The 19992-nt window shown below is 43.9% G+C and overlaps 1 pseudogene; it reads left to right on the plus strand.

The window, feature by feature from the left end:
• Positions 1 to 15794: 15794 nt before the first annotated feature.
• LOC146005755 (general transcription factor II-I repeat domain-containing protein 2B pseudogene) lies at positions 15795 to 17591 on the plus strand (annotated as a pseudogene).
• The last annotated feature ends 2401 nt before the right edge of the window (positions 17592 to 19992 follow it).

Below are 19992 nucleotides of genomic sequence, written 5' to 3' on the forward strand. Positions count from 1 at the left end.
CTGACCAATCTGGCTTTTTAACCAGTAGACATTCTGTGACTAATGTCAGAAGGCTACTTGCAGCCATACAAAAGTCACATGCCTTCTCGCCAAATTCAGCTGAACATAATCTAGTTCTAACGTTAGATGCCGAGAAGGCATTTGACATGGTTCTCTGGCCCCATCTGTTTCACACCCTGGAAAACTTTGGCTTCCCATTGGAATTTGGTAAAGTCAACAATTGCATGTAATGGCCTTCTTTCTGACCCTTTTGAACTGTACAGAGGAACTCGCCAGGGGTGTCCCCTTTCCCCACTCCTTTTCGCTATTGCCATCAAACCAATGGTGGTGGCGATTAGAATCTTGCCTCTAATACAGGGAATCAAGATTAGAAACAAGGAAGTCAAAATCGCTCTTTTTGCGGATGACACCTTGATCTTCATCTCGAATCCTATCCATTCACTTCCTGCGTTATTAAATCTTATTGATTCCTTCGGAAAAATATCCTTATATAATGTCAACCTAACTAAATCTGAGCTGATGCCTCTTGGATCTACTTATAAAAGCTTATTTCAGTCTATGAACATCCCGTTCCCAATATGCCAATCTCATTTTAAATACTTGGGCATCCAAGTAAGTAACGACCTAACTCAAATATACTCCTTAAATTTCTCCCCCATTATATCACAAATAGCCACTAAACTAGACAGCTGGAGAGATCTCCCAATAGCCCTTATAGGAAGACTAGCAGTGATTAGATCTATCATTCTTCCATAAATCCTTTATTGTATGCAGATGATACCACTATCTTTGAAGAAATCAGATATTCTGAAGATAGAATCGTTATTCTCAAAGTTTTTATGGAAAGGCCAATGTCCGCGAATTGCAAAACATAAACTTAAAACCTCTACATCCAAGAGAGGATTGGGATACCCTGATTTATTAAATTATACGTTGGCTATTCACTTCCGATACATAGGAGACTGGCTATTAAATCAATCCACATAAACGGATATAGCTTTGGAAAGAGATATTTTTTATCCATATGCTCCAGGGGCAAAAAGTCCAGAGCTGGGGATCTACCGCTGGAAATCAGAAAGCATATTTTAATTAGCGACACCAATTATATTTGTAAAAGAAACCCATATTTCACCAATTATATCCCAATTTGGGGTAATCCTCCTTTTCCCCCTTCTTTGCTTGATTCCTCGTTCAACATCTGAAGGGACAGAGGGTTAGACTTGTCAATTAAGGTTTTCGACCCTGGAGGACATATGCTATCATTCTCATTCTCAGAACTATCCTCGGTGACCAAATTGGGTGCTAATATGTCTGTAAATGCTAATACATGTAGTTTCAAAAAAAGGGGGGGCTATAAATATGTATATACAAGCTACAGCTTTTCTATATGTTCAAGTGTTTGAACATATAAATTGTATTTAGTCCGGTACCAGAAATCCGGATCCGGACTTCACACAGAAAGAACTACAAAACCCTATAGGGTTGGAAATGCTGCGCTAAATTGATAATATCTCTTTAAGAATCAATACACCATAGCAGGTAGTCAATGCGGCCAGGGCCGGTGTAAGGTTTCTAGTCACCCTAGGCAAAACTTCAACCTACTGCCGCACCCGCCTCCCCCCCCAATACTGCCACCATTAACCATTTTCCAACCCCTTAATGCATACTTGCCTAACATTCTGGAATGGCAGGTAGCCTCCCAAAAATGTTGTGGTCCACCCAGCTCCCCAGGAAGGTGGGTAAGACCCCTGCTTTCCCTGGAGGCCCCCAGCACCCTCCCCTGTGCCACACATAACAGAGTACAGGAAGAGAGGGCAGTAATGTAGGGAAGTATGCCTCAAGAGAAAGTATGGAGATGAGGTCTTAGAGGTTCCACAGCCGCCGCCTGCATTAATTACAACAAGGATCACCACAGACATCATTGATTTTTTGATAGGCAGACTTGGTGGCGCCCCCCTAGATCCTGGCGGCCTAGGCAGCTGCCTAAAGCTGCCTAGTGGTAGAGCCGGCCCTGAATGCGGCTGGCGAGGGGGTTAAACAACGAGGATTGCAGAAAACCAGTGATCCTAGCTGTTAAACCCGCGCTTGGCCGCTCGCTCTATTAAACGTTCTGGGGAAATCCTCGCCGTCACAGGACGGTGAGAATTCCCCAAAACAGCGTCACCCACGGCTAATGCAGAAAATTAGCCATGAGTCTCACTGCTTCTGGAGCCGCATACGCCAATTCCCCCTCGCTCAAAAAATGGAGCGAGGAGGAATTGGCGTATGAGGGGGCTGCGTTGAATACTGACAGTGTGAGTGGTGACAGCGAGCAGGAAGTCCTGCTCGCTGTCGCTGCTTGCCCACAGAATTGAATACCTGCCCATGAGTGAACACACGTGTAATAACAAGATGCAGACTGTCTTTAGAAAAATATCAAAAATATTTATTACATATATATTCTTATTTAATAGGCGGCCACCTATAAACTGTTTTAAATCAATTACAAAAAACTACGAATAGTTATAATGCGCATACATTTAAAAACATACACAAGAATAAGCTTTGATGTTAGTATTAATAGCTATATATATATATAGGAATCCAAAAAAGGAGGCACTCCAGTGTAAGTAAGCAAAATGGCTGTATTTATAGCGCCAAGCGCTTTCGGGGATGAAAGCCCCTTCCTCAGGGCACAACAGCAACAACCGACAATACACATACACCACAAATAAATACCTTACCCTGTACAGCAGCCGCCCATTCGTAACCAGCGCCGGCGTCATGCCCGTCGGAAGTCATCATCCCGGAAATTCCGGTGGTACGCACTGTTAGCCAACGGGGAGCGTTCATGCGTTCCACCCGTCTCTAGCTTGCGTTCCACCCCTCTCCCGGAAATCCTCTCCTCGGCCGGGACCGTTGCCAGGCGCCCTGTGGATACAAATGATTAGGCTGTAATTGAACAGGAAGTGTGCAACCAAATCCACATGAAATATATTACAAAAACAATAAGTAAATATACATAAAATATACAAAAAATACACACAATACAAACACAGTAATCGATGGCCAGAGTCTCAGATGGATATCAGAAATATTTGCATATAAATATAGATACACATGACCCTAGTGTAGATGAACCGCATAGATAGAACAACCACAATAATGATCTGGAATGTCTGAACTAAAACTAAGTCAAACTGTTCCAGTTAATTTTTTCATTGAGACCACCGGGGTTTGTAGCCCCCAATCTCATAATCCACTGTGACTCCTTGATGAGCAAAATTTTAGCCCGATCCCCTCCCCTCAATGACAATGGAACATGGTCTATCATGAAGTAATGGAGGGATTCTAGGGGGTGATTTAGTGCTTTAAAGTGACGGGCCATGGGTTGGTCAATATTGCGGCCCCTAAGTGCTAGACTGATAGAGGATCTGTGGCCCCCCACGCGTTCTTTAAATTTGCATGTGGTTTGGCCCACATAGTATAGTCCGCAAGGTCACACTACTATGTAGACCACGTGGGTAGAATTGCATCCCAACACAAATCTGATGTCATAATTCTTATCATTGTGCGGGTGTTTGAAATTTTTACAGGGAATCAGCAATTTACAGGTGGCGCAGTCGCTACATTTGTAGCACCCCGGTGCTTTAAAATAAGTATTGGGGCATCTTTTTTTGCCCATGTCGGTAATATCCGTGCGCACTAATTGATCCCTGAGATTACTACCCCGTGAAAATGCCACAATAGGTCTCATATTTTTGAATCCTGGGAGGTCCTTGTCAGTACTAACAATGGGCCATAAGGCCTTAGTGGCCCGTTGAATCACAGGGTTTGAAGTGGAGTATTTGCAGACTAACAGAATTTTGTTTTCATCCGCCCTGGGCTTAGGAGTGAGAAGGTCATTGCGATTCATTCTCAAAACCTGTTTCTTGGTTTCCTCAAGTAACTCTTTTTGATACCCCCTATTCTCGAACTTTTGTATCACCAGATCCAAGCTCTGCAGGACACACTCTCCCTGTCACTGGTGATCCTGGCTGTACGGATCATCTGCGACAGGGGGAGGCTCCTCTTTAAGGCATTAGGGTGGAAACTGGTCACCTCCAAAAGAGTGTTGCGATCAGTGGGTTTACTGAAGACGCTCGTAGTAATGTAACCATCAATAATAGTCAGATCCACATCCAGAAAGTTAGCCCTCACTGGATCACAAGTGAACGTAAATTTAATGAATGGGCTCGAAGCATTGACCTCAGTCATAAGGCGATTGAACCTTTCGGCCCCTCCCGTCCACAATACAAAGACATTGTCTATGTATCTAGTATACATTAACATTTGGTCACTAATGGAGGGATCTGAAAAAAATAAGTCATTTTCCATCTCAAACATAAATACATTCGCATAGGAGGGTGCCACGGAAGATCCCATGGCACACCCCCTATGCTGTACAAAAAACTCCCCGTCAAATAAAAAATAATTGCGGCGGAGTGTTAATTCAAGTAACGACAGAAAAAGTTGATGGTTAAACTGAGCATCATCCACATTAGTATTGAGAAACCTTTGCATTGCTCTGAGTCCACCCTCGTGTGGAATCGACGTGTATAGACTACACACATCGAGACAACACATCAAGGTTCCCCCAGGGACCCTGTCAAGTTCTTTGAGCTTCAATAGAAACGATGTAGTGTCCTTCAAGAAGGTAGCCTGCAGAGGAAGGACTGGTTGGAGTATGCTGTCCAATAGTTGGGACACCGGCTGAAGTAAGGATTCTCGGGCAGATATAATTGGCCTCCCTGGTGGTCTAGTGGGATTTTTATGAATCTTTGGGAGTGAGTATAATATCGGGACTCTCGGGAACTTCACACACAACGATTTCCAAACTTTAGTGGGGATCAACCCCTCTTGGTGTACTTGTGAAAGAACCCCAAACAACTCTTGTTGATATTCAGAGGTAGGGTCTTTATTTAATTTTTGGTAAACTTGTGAGTCCCCTAGTTGGTCCAGAAGTTCACTCCGATAATCGTTGAGATCCATGATGACGATTGCCCCGCCTTTATCTGCAGGGCGGATGATTATCGACTCATCTCCCTCCAATGATTTCAAAGCCGCGAGTTCCTCCTTATTCAAATTAGGGCGTACTGCCCTGGGTGTAGCGAGAAAACGTGAAACAGAGTCCTCCATCAAGCGGGTAAAGGATTTAATTGAGCTATTCTGAGAGATTGGGTCGAATTTGGACCTCACAACCTTCTTGACGAACGGATCATATATAGAGACTGTGTCCTTCTCCATCGACTGCTGATAATGCTCTTTGAGTCTGAGTTTTCTGGAGAACTGATGCATCTCTAACTTCCAACTAAATTCGTCAAAGCGGTTCGTTGGTACATAACTCAGTCCCAGATTAAGTACCCTCTCTTCCACTGTTGATAGAGGACGACTTGAGAGATTAAAAATCAGACTTCGAGTTTTGTCGCAGCGATCACGGCTGCTTTTCGTGCCTCTTTTACTCTGGCCCCCTCTACAGGTGGGCGTGTATTTGTGCCTTTGGGCCGTGCCTCTAAAGGGACACTACCTGTGGGGGTTGTGTCCTCAATGTCAGACACCCTAAAGTCACTATCACTGCTACTATGTTCAGTAGCAGTCTTGTGGGTTTTATTTTTATTCCATGGTCTGCGTTTCCTCTGGCTTCGATCACTATATGTGGGACCATTGTTTCCATACAGCCATCTATACACTCTATTTTCTTCATAGTCAGTGTTGACAGCGCATTTTTTCTGATTTTTGAACTTTATCAACTCCCTGTAGTATTTATCACATTTATCCTCTAGCTTCTGGAGCCAACTGGGATTTTTTTCTAAGTTCCAGGTCTCTCTGTATTGATCCTGGAAAGCAGAAATCTTTCTCCTAGTCACAGTAAGTTCCCTGTTAGCCTCCTCTATGACAAGGATCATTAAATCGAAAGCACACTTGTTCAGTATTGCTATCCATTTTCTGACGAACTCGGGGTTCGTTCTCCCAATAGTGGGGACGTTTCGTACCCTGAACCCCCTCGGTATTTTGCGTTCCTTGAAATAGCTTGATAGTGAAGCACTATGCATTTTGAAATCTGTTTCTCTGCGTCGTAGTCTGAATGCTTGGGATAATAGATCCTCCAAATTTGGGGCCAGATCCAGGAGCTCTATTGGTTCCTGGGAAAGTATGTCCTCAATTTGAGCTTCAGAAAAGCTAAAGGTATCACCTCTAGGTGTAATAACAGGGCTTGAGTCCAGTTCGTGATCCATCTTTAACTCGCTCTGCCAAACAGATACTGGCAGATCAGTTATAGCACACTGTTAAAGGTATTGCACTTTGAGGACCGTGCGTGAGCACAACAAGCAACAGTTAATACTTCAATGGTACGGTGCCATACAACTAGTATGGGACTCCAGTTAACCGGCTCCCACACCCACAGATATATTCCACTGCTGGTCGGCACTCGTTTAAATGAATAAGTCCAGGTGCACTCCGCATCAATCAATAGGAATCCAAAAAAGGAGGCACTCCAGTGTAAGTAAGCAAAACGTCTGTATTTATAGCGCCAAGCGCTTTCGGGGATGAAAGCCCCTTCCTCAGGGCACAACAGCAACAACCGACAATACACATACACCACAAATAAATACCTTACCCTGTACAGCAGCCGCCCATTCGTAACCAGCTACGGCGTCCGGCCCGCCGGAAGTCGTCATCCCGGAACTTCCGGTGGTACGCACTGTTAGCCAACGGGGAGCGTTCATGCGTTCCACCCGTCTCTAGCTTGCGTTACACCCCTCTCCCGGAAATCCTCTCCTCCATTTATATGCAAATATTTCTGATATCCATCTGAGACTCTGGCCATCGATTACTGTGTTTGTATTGTGTGTATTTTTTGTATATTTTATGTATATTTACTTATTGTTTTTGTAATATATTTCATGTGGATTTGGTTGCACACTTCCTGTTCAATTACAGCCTCATCATTTGTATCCACAGGGCGCCTGGCAACGGTCCTGGCCGAGGAGAGGATTTCTGGGAGAGGGGTGGAACGCAAGCTAGAGACGTGTGGAACGCATGAACGCTCCCCGTTGGCTAACAGTGCGTACCACCGGAAGTTCCAGGATGACGACTTCCGGCAGGCCGGACGCCGGCGCTGGTTACGAATGGGCGGCTGCTGTACAGGGTAAGGTATTTATTTGTGGTGTATGTGTATTGTCGGTTGTTGCTGTTGTGCCCTGAGGAAGGGGCTTTCATCTCCGAAAGCGCTTGGCGCTATAAATACAGCCGTTTTGCTTACTTACACTCGAGTGCCTCCTTTTTTGGATTCCTATTGATTGATGCGGAGTGCACCTGGACTTATTCATTTAAACGAGTGCCGACCAGCAGTGGAATTTATATATATATATATATATTGGTATATTTCTCCAACTTTATGCCACAGATGTTTTCAGAATAATGGATGGTATGGATACAAATTGCCAAATGGAAATAATGTTCATATATATGAATGAAATAACCAAGCTTATACCCGCAGTGATGCCGGGCCAAGGCACTTCACAGTGGGGAGACTTTTGTAATGGAAAGTTGCCTCATATATAAGCAGTTCTTGTATATCAATGCAGGTATACTGGAGGTGGCTGGGTATTATTTGCATATCTCACCTAGACCTCCAGACAGAAATGTCCTTTCCTTCTATGGACTACAGAGTGTCCCGCCGTGCGGAGTTTAACAGGGTGTTTGGATGGGGGAGTGCGGTCAGATGAACTCGCTTTCCCCCCCGATCCCAGTGTGTCTCTCACCCACGTGTACCGGGTTCTCCTGCTGGCGTTCTCCGTGAGAGGACTCTCATCTCGGCGGCTCTACACAGCTGTACGTATCCACAGGTTTCTGCAAGTATGGCCATATGCAACCAGGTATCCAGGACAGTCAGGCTGGTAAATTGTAGTTCCAATCGCTGGGAGGAACTTCTAATGCGTTTTGCCCTCCAAAAGGGCTTTTTCTTTGAAAAAGCCCTTTTGGACACCATCTTACAGCCCTCATATACAGGGGCCTGGGACTGCATGACTCCTCTCCCATATGCAGCAGCATTGAATACAATATCCCCTACACCCAGGGTTCCCCTTGGTCTACTGGTGCTGTGTGGCTTGCTCCCTACAGCAGATCCCTGTCAATATATGCGCTGACAATACAGAGCTAAATACACCGCCCAATTCGCTACCACCTTAACTGGGTAACATATGTACAGGCTATCTACCTGTTAATATTCACTCTATGACCTGGGCATCACAGTTCACCATTGTATACCTGTCTGGCTGGCTCTGGATTCTATAACCCCTACTTTCTTCCTGCCTACCCTGCAAGCATGGAAAAAACTCAATGCACTCCGGCTGCGGCCCAGCTTGAAAAATTTACTAGAAACCCTCACCCAAATACTGAGGCTTCAGATTCCGATACTGCCTCTCAACCCCCCTCGCCTCAAAACCCTCTTGCCCCATCCCAGGAGGTTACAAATGAGGTGCTACAAAAGGTGTTTGAAGTTGTAAAATCCAGTGAAGCCAGGCTGGCTGACAAAATTGGCCAAGTACAAGCCAGTTTATCTATTATCCATCACGACTTACAAAGAGTCAGAGAACATGTGGGTGAAGTTGAAACTCGTTCATCCACTTTGGAAGATAACATTTCACACCTAGGTGACAAGGTGATGGGCTTAAGTAATCAAGTCTCGGCTATCCAGATAAAGCTACTTGATATGGAGGGTCGATTAAAGAGATGTAATATTCGCTTCGTAGGTCTCTCAGAGAAGGAAGAAGGCCCTCATCCTGAATCATTTGTGGAAAAATGTCTGAGACACGTTTGGGGCAGATGCCTTCTCGCCCTTCTTTTCTGTTGAATGTGCACTTAGGGTTCCCTTGCGGCCACTGCCTCCAGGGGCACCACCCCGCACTCTAATAGCCAAACTCCTGTACTACAGGAACAGAGATGCAGTTCTGAGGCTCACCCGCACCAAAGGCCCATTAATATGGAATGGACAAAGGATTTCAGTGTTCCCTGTTTTCGCTGTGGAAGTCCAGAAAAAACATGCACAGGTCAAGCGACGCCTGAGAGACCTTAACATTCCATACGCCATGATATTCCCCTCCAAACTTTGAGTAATTGTCGATGGCGTATCCAAGTTCTTCTCAACCCCGCGGGAGGCCTCTGTATGGTTGGACACTGCAAAGAGAGCCTTATCATCAAATCCTTGATTGATCGAGCTGTCTAAGTATTGCCTGTTATGAATAATAGCAGGAGTTAATCTCTCAGCCCACCTACATACACTAAGAGTTGGCCGCTACAATGTTCTGATACTCATGATATTTGAGCGTATCTACTGTACATAGAGCGGGTATAGTCAGCGACTTGTTTTAGATAGTCACTGTATACTTTGCCCTACTTGGTTAATATGGTTATTTTACCATAATACTTATAGTTAACTGGGATTGTTTAAGTTACAGGAAAAAGTATGTCTAAATTCCATGTGACACGCAGTCAAGTGCAGTGAAAAAGGATTTCCATGATGTGCAAGGTTCTTAAGTTCTTAAAGTTGTGAAGTTAATTCAGACACTGCAAGCTTGAGACAGGTCCTTCCCCTTATTAGACTCTTGGAACAGCAGCTGGATAAATGAAAAAAAGGAGCTGAAATGAAGTGATTCTGCTATGCATGTCAGACTTAAGGATAAAGCCCTTAATTCGCTTTATCAGGATCCAAGGGTCGTCAATCTCTTGAAATCAGATCACTATACTTTGATGACCATACCTGATCCTAGGTTTAAGTAATACATTGTTTCCTTTTTTCCCGATGGACAAAAATCTAATGAGATGCAAAGAGCTGTGAACAAATTTTCAGCTCAAGCGGCACGTGACAGGGAACCTCTCCTCCTTCAATATATCCAGCAACTGCTAGGAAAAAACCACTGGTGGAGATGGAGAAAAACCATATGACATCTGGTCAGGTCTAAAAGAATTGCCTACAAATAGGGACATGTCTACTGTGACTCCATCTGATATGATTACCATTCAAAGAATGGTGGATGATTATTTCAGTGATAGCATTAATATAGGCATGCAAGAAAGTCCTTTTAACTACTGGCAGGAAAAATAGACAATTTGGAAGCCCTTGCACAAACTGGCTTTGTTTTACTTAGGCTTCCCACCCTCCAGGGTGTACTCTGGAAGAATTTTCAGCGTAGCGGGGAACATTGTTAGCGATCGCCGTAGATGGTTACTTCCCCAAAATGGGAAAAAGATGTTTATCAAAATAAATTTCAAATTCTAAGAGAAGAAGTTTGCCGGCAATTACATACAAAATATTCAGAGGCACCTTTAATGGTGGATTCCAGCGGTAACGAAAATTTTTTAGTGTAGAAGAGGATGTACAAATTGATGCAGGTGAGGAGTTGGTTGATGGTGATGACATCTTACCTATGTAGAGCCAGTTGGTGCACAGAGAGATCATTGCCAGCAATGCCCACTGCACATTGGCAACTTGTTTGAAACCAATCATTTCAGTAACAAGTGTGGCAGTCCCTGACCCTGAAATGATTGGTTTGTTAAACCAGGTATGTCCTGTTTAAAATATACAACATGTGCATTGCTTCATAGTTTATTAAGCTGCCACACTGTCTGGATGAAAACAATATTGTTGTGAGCTGTGAGGTGGTCAAAATTGACTGGAAATGAGTGGAAATGAATATTATTGAGGTAAATAATGCCATAGGAACAAAAACAGGCCCAAATTAATTGATTTTAGCTATCTTTATGATTTAAAAAAAAATACAGTTTCAAAACCAAAACAAGCACAGGTGGTTTTGGCAAAACCAAATACAGATACAAAACTGTAAGGAGCTACAGATCCAAAACCAAAATCCTATGATGGAGGCCGGCACACATCCTAAATAGAGATCTGATTGTTAGACAAATTCAGTATGGTAATGGTTAGCATTACTGCCTCACAGCACTCCCACCATGGCTCTAACTGTGCAGAGTTTGTATATTCTCCCAGTACTTGCGTGGGTTTCCTCCGGGTACTCCGGTTTCCTCCCACAATCCAAAAATATATTGATCGGTTAATTGGTTTGTGTGCGTGTACATATGGTAGGGAATATACATTGTAAGCTCCACTGGGGCAGGGACTGATGTAAATGTTCAAATATTCTCTGTAAAGCGCTGCAGAATATGTGTGCTCTAAATAAGGAACTGTTAAAAAAATAAAAATAAATTTCACTTTAACATCCCCCAAAATTTTTTTCCTTGGTACTTCATTTGAAGGTGAATGAGATCGGTATGGACAAATTATTGTTCTCATCCATCATGTGGACAATGTTTCATGTTTCAGCACCACCATTCCATACCATGAATAGGTCATAAATATAGTGGCACAACAAAACAAAACAATATTTTGATGACTATAACCCAACAGAAATAATGGTTTCTCCTGATGAAACATGTACATGTTTGTGTATAATGGTACTACAGGTTGAGCATACCTTACCGAAATATCCGTTATCCATATTATTCCAAAAACCATACATTCCAGAACGTGCAAAAAAAGTCATGCCTTTCAGCATACGTTTCGGTTGTGTTCAATTGATTCTGTGATTTACATAATCCACTCCCTCCTGTGATCTGCACAGATCTATACCAGAAGTAGTTTGTCCCCCTTAGCTTTCTGTAGCTAGCTAGCAATGCATTCAGGGCTTAAGATGCTGCTAGTAGCCAAATTAATTCTCCACATGGATTCAGGCAGACATACTTCACATGGTCTAGCCTGATACAGCATTTGATGTTTTACTGCACTTCACTTGTATATGCAACTCCATTTCACTTCAAGTATATGCCTAATCAATCATCACATATATACGTGATCCCTTTACTGAATAATAAATACTGTTCTTCAGACATCGCATCAAGATCGATTGTTGGAAAGTAGAGGAGGGTTATGCTGTAAGTTTTGAAATTGCCAAGTGGCTTAGTGAGAGACTGAACAGTAAAACATCGATTCTACCATCGAGATAGACACATGCACACTGACTTCATCAGTAAAATATCAGTCTGTCGGCAAGCTAAACATACAGTGAACATTTTGAATTCGTCAGCAGCATTGTCTGTCAGTAAGTGGATCACATGTACTAACTTACAGAACTGTTACACTGCCAGCAACAGCTATCTGCATATGACAGCACAACCAGTTTCTATACAGTCTACTAACAGTGGCAACTCATCTCTAGGAGTACCGCCATTTGACTACACAGAAGCCTCACACTCAGCTACCTGCACACAGCAATACAACAGTCCCTGCACCGTCAAACAGCTTAGCAGTTCCAAGAACCTGACTTACAGAGCTCTGCTACAATGTCAGCACAGTTACCTGCACACGGCAATACAGCAGTCTCTACGCAGTCAAGCATTTACACCTGATCATTATGTCTTATAAACCGACATCTTCATTGACAACAAGGTCCCACATCTCTGGTTCCTCAAAATCAGCATCAGTCAGCAATGCAGCCATCCTTGCACATGCAAAAGTCGAAGCTGCAAAGGTATGGGCCAACTTTGCTGAGCAAGAAATGCAGTTGAAAGTAGAGAAATCTCGATTAGAAGCAGAAAAAGAAATAGCCAAGGCACGTCTGGAGGCAGAAAAAGATATGGAGAAAAAAACGCTTAGAGGCTTGCTGCTGAGAAGGAAGTTGCAGCCGCCATGGCCGAAGCAGTGTTTTTAGAGTCTGCAGAACAACATCAAGGGAACCATTAACTTGCAGGTGAAGCCTAGTTCCCTCAGAGGTTTGTCATCTGCACGTGGTACTCAATATAAGTCAGTGTAGGGTTCGATGTGGCCATTCTAACCAGCGGTCCCGGCTACGGGCTCACGCCTGACCTCCAGCTCCTTGCCTCCAGTAGTTTCCCCCAGCGCCCAGGCGGCCACCGTAACACTTTGTATATCAGCAAACCAAGACCAGGAATGATCCTAGTTTTGCCTTTAACCTAACAGGTGCTACCCCTGCACTACCTAACCCTCGCAAAACAGCAGTCACAGTTCACAAGACTAACATTCATAATTCAGATTCTTCCCACAGGTTTATCAGCTCTGCTCACCAAGAGACCAGGGAGAAAGACCCTGCCAAGCAGTGCCCTCTGCATCACAAACCGCACCCTCTCCTGAAATGCAGAGCCTTTAGAGAAAAGTCTGTGGATAATCGTAAGGCCTTCTTAAGAGAAAATGGTATCTGATACAAATGCTGCTCTTCCTCATCTCACCTCGCCAAGGATTGCAAGGTTAGTCTTAACTGCACAGAATGTCACAGCACAGGTCATAACACAGCTTTACACCCTGGGCCTCCCCCATGGATATTACAAAACAGCCACAGTGACACAGAGCATGGCGGGGAGCACAATGCAGAGAAAAAGACACTAATGCAGCAACACCAGAGATGACTGCACAATGTGCTGAAGTCTGCAAAGATGCCATTAGCTACAGATCTTGCTCCAAAATCTGTCTAGTCAGAGTATACCGCAAAGGTCAACCAGATAAAGCTGTCAAACTTTATGCAATCCTAGACGACCAAAATAATGGGTCTCTAGCCAGATCAAACTTCTTTGAGACCTTTAACATCAGAGGCCCCAGCACCTCTTACTCCTTAAGAACCTGTGCAGGGAGTTTTGAAGCAGCAGTAAGGAAAGCCACTGGATAGTCTAATCCATAGATGGTAAGGTACATCTTCCCTTACCACCGATCACCGAGTGCGATTATATCCCAGAGAAAAGGTCTGAAATTCCTACACCAGATGCAGCTTTTCATCATTCACATTTAAAATGTATAGCACACCTGATACCAGGACTGGACTCACAAGCCCAGGTAACTCTACTCATCGGGAGAGATCTCCTATGAGTCCACAAAGTCAGAAGTAAGGTCAATGGTCCACACAATGCACCTTATGCTCAGCGCCTAGACCTAGGATGGGTCATAATAGAAGTATGCCTTGGGAGTGTGCACAAACCAGCTTCTATCAATACCATGCTTACATGCACTTTAGAAAATGGACGCTCTTCTCTTTTTCAACCATGTCACAACCACTTCCTCATTAAGGAACTACCACACTGTACTCCAGGGGTGGGGAACCTCCGGCCCGCGGGCCGGATACGGCCCCCGCACCCAGTATGTCCGGCCCGCCCGTATTAAAGCAGAGTAAAGCCACCCAGCCGCCCGCCTATTTCACATACAAGCCGCCCGCCCGCCCGTCTATATTACAGTCAAGTACAGTCAAGTACAGCCGCACGGACGGCTTCTGCTGCTGCCGCCGGGGATACGTGAGGAGGACGCGCCCGCCAATCACAGTGGCTGTGGAGTGATGCGCCGGCAGTGATTGGCGGGCGTTATGCGGGCGGTAGGGAGGGGGACTCGCGAGGCTTGGGATGCGCCCGCCATGCACTGCATGGGCGGGAGCATCGGATTTCAAAAGTCTGTCAGACTCAGAACTGAAGATACTGTCCAGCGGCCGCAGCATCAGCAGCCATCACGCTGTGCTGTGTAAACTTGAAAAGGTAAATGCCGCTCCTCTCACCCTCCCTTCCCCAGTGACTGACAGATCCAGGGGTTGTCATTTACCCCTGGATTCACCCTCAAACAGGTTTATGTGATTATGTCTGATTATCATAATCAGACATAATCACATTAACCTGTTTGGGGGTGGCACCCCCCCCTTCCTCCACACTGTCACTTTTTATGAATAAATGACAACCCCTGGATCTGTAAGTCATCCATATGGACATTGCTGGACATTAATTAGCCAGCCCTGGTGTCTCTGCCCACATGTATATGTCGCTGCCCGTGTGTATAATGCCCACATGTATATGTCGCTGCCCGTGTGTATAATGCCCACATGTATATGTCGCTGCCCGTGTGTATAATGCCCACATTTATATACCGCTGCCCGTGTGTATAATGCCCAAATGTATATGCTGCTGCCCGTGTATAATGCCCACATTTCTATACCGCTGCCCGTGTGTATAATGCCCACATTTATATGTCGCTGCCCGTGTGTATAATGCCCACATGTATATGTCGCTGCCCGTGTGTATAATGCCAACGTGTATATGTCGCTGCCCGTGTGTATAATGCCAACGTGTATATACCGCTTTCCTGATCCTCTCTCCCCACTGTTCCTCTCCTATATAGTGCGCAGGAGAATTTGGGGGAGGGACTGCTGCTGAGAGAACAAGCAGAGAGGGGGACAACGGTGACCCATCCAGTGGGAGGAGAGTCGGAGCGCAGAGAAGGGGAGATTCCGCACTGCTGCTGACATTCACTGCCCTGTGTGGCAGACAAGGCTGAAAGAAAATAGGTAAATTAATCATGTGGGGGCTAATCTGCTGTTATGGGGGAGACTTATTGGTGTGCAGAGGGACATTTCAATGTGTGGAAGATAATGTTAATGTACAGAGGGCTTGTTGGTGTGCAGGGCTATATTGTTTTGTAAGAGAAGTATGTTTTTTGGGCAGGAATAGTGAGTATTAATGTGTGGCGCAGTATGAATTTGGCTCATACTATGTGGTATAATGTGAATTTGCTCATACTGTGTGGCAAAACGTGATTTTGGCTCATACTATGTGGTGTAATGTGAATTTGGCTCATACTTTGTGATATAATGCGAATTTGGCTCATACTGTGTGGTGAAACGTGAATTTGGCTCATACTGTCTGGCGTGATGTGAGTGCCGGCTCATACTCAGTACCAGCCTCTTATTATATTATCCCTCTATTTTGTAGCAACATAAATGGCGACTACAAAGAAAAGAAAAGTAGATGCAGAGTGTCGATGTTTCCAAAAGCAATGGACAAATGAATATTTTTTTGTTGAAGTCAAAGGCAAACCGGTGTGCCTAGTTTGTGGCGATGCATTGGCAGTAATGAAAAAAGCCAATCTGGAGCGTCATTACAGCTCAAAACATGCTAACCTCAATAAACTGAGTGGCCAAATGCGTCTGGATAAAATCAATTCTCTTCAGCAGAGTTTGGAAGCACAACAAGCCACTTTCACTAGGCCTCGTTGTGACAGAGATAACGTCATTCAGACAAGTTATGTAGTGAGCGAGCTAATCGCAAAGAGGCTGAGGCCTCATTTAGAGGGAGATTTTGTGAAAGAGTGCATGGTGGCTGCTGCAGAGTTGTTAGCACCAGACAAAGTAAAATTGTTTCAGACTGTTAGTTTGTCTCGAAGAACCGTCTCCGATCGTATTACTGATTTAGCCCAAGATATTGAAAAAACACTGAAACATTCTGCAAAAGATTTCCAATTTTTCTCTCTGGCTTGTGACGAAACAACAGACATAACAAATACTGCCCAACTAGCCATTTTTGTTCGTGGCATCACTGCAGAGTTTGACACGCGAGAGGAACTGCTGTCACTGGAAGCCATGCATGGCACTACAAGAGGTGAGGACTTATTTGAGAGACTGGTTTTAGCAATGAAAAAACTTGAGCTAAAATTTGAAAAGTTAAGTGGCCTGACTACAGATGGAGCTCCAGCCATGGTTGGCTCACAAAAAGGGTTAATTGCATTTGTCAAGAAAGAATTAATTCATCTCAGTCTTGATCCAAGCGATTTAATTATATGCCATTGCATCATACACCAAGAAAGTCTCTGCGCACAGTCCCTACGGATCAGCAGTGTGATGTCAGCAGTAGTATCATGCATAAATTTTATCAAAAGCAGAGGGCTTAACAGCCGCCAGTTTAAGGAGTTACTGAATGATCTCAACTCAGAGTATGGTGATCTTGTTTATTACTGTGAAGTGCGTTGGCTGAGTCGCGGAACCATGCTTATGAGGTTTTATGAACTGCGGGATGAAGTCAAGCAGTTCATGGAGATGAAGGGAAAACCTGTCAGTGAACTTGATGATAGAAAATGGCTATGTGATCTAGCGTTCATGGTGGACATAACCAAATACCTTTCTGAGTTGAACGTCAAGCTGCAGGGCCCCAACCAGCTTCTCAGCTCCTTGCTTTCAAACGTGAAATCATTTGAAGCTAAATTAAGGCTGTGGAAAGACCAACTCGAAAGGAATGACACAGGGCATTTCCCAACTCTGGAAGGACAAAAGCCTTGTTCGACACTTGAATATGCTGGAGAATGTGAAAATCTAATTAATGCATTTAATGAAAGATTCAAGGATGTGAAAAGTAAACAAACGGATTTGAACATCTTTGCTACACCTTTCAATGTGGAACCAGCTGATGTGCCTCGTAACCTACAACACGAAATCATTCAGCTACAAAGCGATGATGAGCTGAAAGCTAGGTACAACAACTTCCCACTGCTTGAGTTCTATAAACGTTACATAACCAGTGAAGAATTTCCCACTTTGAGGAGACATGCATTGAAATATGCATCTCTGTTTGGAACAACTTACTGCTGTGAGCAGTTCTTCTCGAAACTTACTATTGCAAAGAGTCGACTGCGCACCAGACTGACCGACGCAAACCTGGAAAATCAATTGCGAGTAGCAACATCATCAGTACCAGCTAACATCAAAAGCCTGACGAAAGAGAAGCAGTTCCAACCATCGCATTAAGGGTGAGTTATTTAAAACATATTTGCAAAATAATGCAGCAATACAGTAATTTTTAAGTTGATAATTTTTATATGGCCCCCGAAGGGTTTTCAAATTTTCCAAATGGCCCTTGGTAGAAAAAAGGTTCCCCACCCCTGCTGTACTCCCATAGATTCTCTTAGTGACAACCAGATCTGTGACAACTTTTGTTATCTCTCTTTTTTACTTTCTCCTGTTGTAAACCTACACAAAGGGATATTTATGTATTTACGTCTTTGACATTTGCATTGCGATCCAATTCAGCAATACAACATTGATACTGCCCAAATAGGTACAGCAGTTACTTTGAATAAAGATCTATATTTTCCAATAAGTCATACCAACTTGTGATTTATCAGTAGTATGTCAAGCAATAATTTCTATCACTATCTAAGTTATCAATGAAACTGAATATTGCCAGTGCTAATGTCAGTAAAGATTATGCCCCATAAGGTACACACTAGTTAGTGTAATGTTCCATTAGCTGCCCAGTAGTGATATACAGGTGTCCATCAATTAGTAATACTGTCCTATGAGATGCTTATAACTGGCATTCATGCACAATAGGATGCCCTTTAATAACAAATCTATGAATGACTAGGAATATTTCCAGACGAACAAAGTAATAGCCAATAACAGCATAGTCATTCTTATTATCCCCATTATTTGAGCCAATGTCCAGCATTCGCCCAATAATCTGATGTATGAGCCTGGTCAGCTTCCAACTTGTCACTGCCTGGAGCTAATTAGAAAGTGTCAATTACACTCTTACATCTGATTAAGTGTTGGAGAACCGCATGAGCCCTGTAAGTATCTTTTTCAATCACTCTGGCAAGTAGAAAGAGAGGCCAGAGATGCATCTTACAATTCTAATAAAAAATAAAAAAAATGAAGAAATAAAGAAGCAAGCTACAGCTTCAGAATGGATTGCAAGAGCAAAATCTTTCTCTTATGAGTGAAACCATGTGCATTGCAGGTGGGGCTAATGTAACATGTGTAGAGAGAACAAATAGGTAGATTGACCAGCGCTCATGCACTACAAATAAATAAATTACACTATTACCCCCGGAGTGGGGTGTGTGTGAAATTGTGTGCAAAGTTGGAATGAAATGATGTCTCGCTACACAATGATGAATTACGCACTGATTTATTTAAAGATAAGTATATATGTACACTGTGCACTGTTCTTGTGCCAGGTGACGTTCCCCCCAGGAGACGTGCTGCCGGTCACACAGATACAGTCTGTGGTGGTTAGGTCTGGACCAAGCACAGTATGTGGTTGGGGGGGAGGGGAAGGGGTGCGAGTGCCTGGGTCGGTCCAATCACTCAGTGTTTGGGCAATGCACAGATGTGATCTGGACGGGGCGGGTGGTGACGGCGTGACAAGGAGTGAACTGATTTGCAGGAGACAGTCTATGGGTCAAGGAAGGTGCAGAGGTGTCACTGAAGGCTGGCGTCCCAGGCACCTCCGATGGTGCACCTTACACGTACCTGATACCCTGGAATAAGCCTTGCGTCCTCACGGTCCCTCGCTGTCTGCAGTTTGGAGACTTCACCTGCCTGGAAGGGAGAGACGCCGGCTGTCGATCCACATCGCTACAATTTCAGCCTGGGAAATTGGGGGAGTGGGGGCTGACGGAGCGCTGTGCGCTCAACTCCTGGGTGGCGGAGGAGACTTGCTGGGTCTGTGTGTTGGAGATGTGTGATCCAACATGTTTCTGCCCGTGTAGGGCCTTCTTCAAGGGAGAAGTTGACACACAGATACAGTAATACTCCGAATATACACCTTTGGTACAATGGCTGTTTTATCATTACACTGAAATTTAGATTTTAGTTTGAACACACCTCACCAAAATCTAACTTTGCATGTGTAACATTTGCCCCATCTGCAGTGCAGCATGGTTTTTCCCATTAGAGAAAGATTTTTCTATTGCGATCCATGCTGAACCAGGCCCTAAATCCCATAATTTTTGCATTTCTCAATCACTCTGGTAAGTAGGAAGAGAGGTCACAGATGTATCTTACACTTCTAAAAAAAAAAAGAAAAAACAAACAGTTCAAAAAGCTAATTAAACACCAAAATATTACCTGGATTCAAAGGAACCAGAAATAGAACATAAATTCACAGACTGTCTCAGAACATAGTTTATGTTCCTATTCAAAAGAAAATATGTGTTAGAGTTTGTGGCCTTGGCAAACTTTAGGTCACATGGGACAAATTGGGTAATAACAGGCAGACATAGCGGTACGAAGGCCCTGCTTGCAAGCTTATAATATATGTATATGTATATATATATATAGAGAGAGAGAGAGAGAAAATAAGCATTGATACACAAGAATAAGTGCTATCTATTGCAAAATAGTCCAACAAGATTGCAAAGGG

The sequence above is a fragment of the Crinia signifera genome, chromosome 5 (assembly GCF_055691185.1).
Source record: "Crinia signifera chromosome 5, ASM5569118v1, whole genome shotgun sequence".
NCBI lineage: Eukaryota > Metazoa > Chordata > Amphibia > Anura > Myobatrachidae > Crinia > Crinia signifera.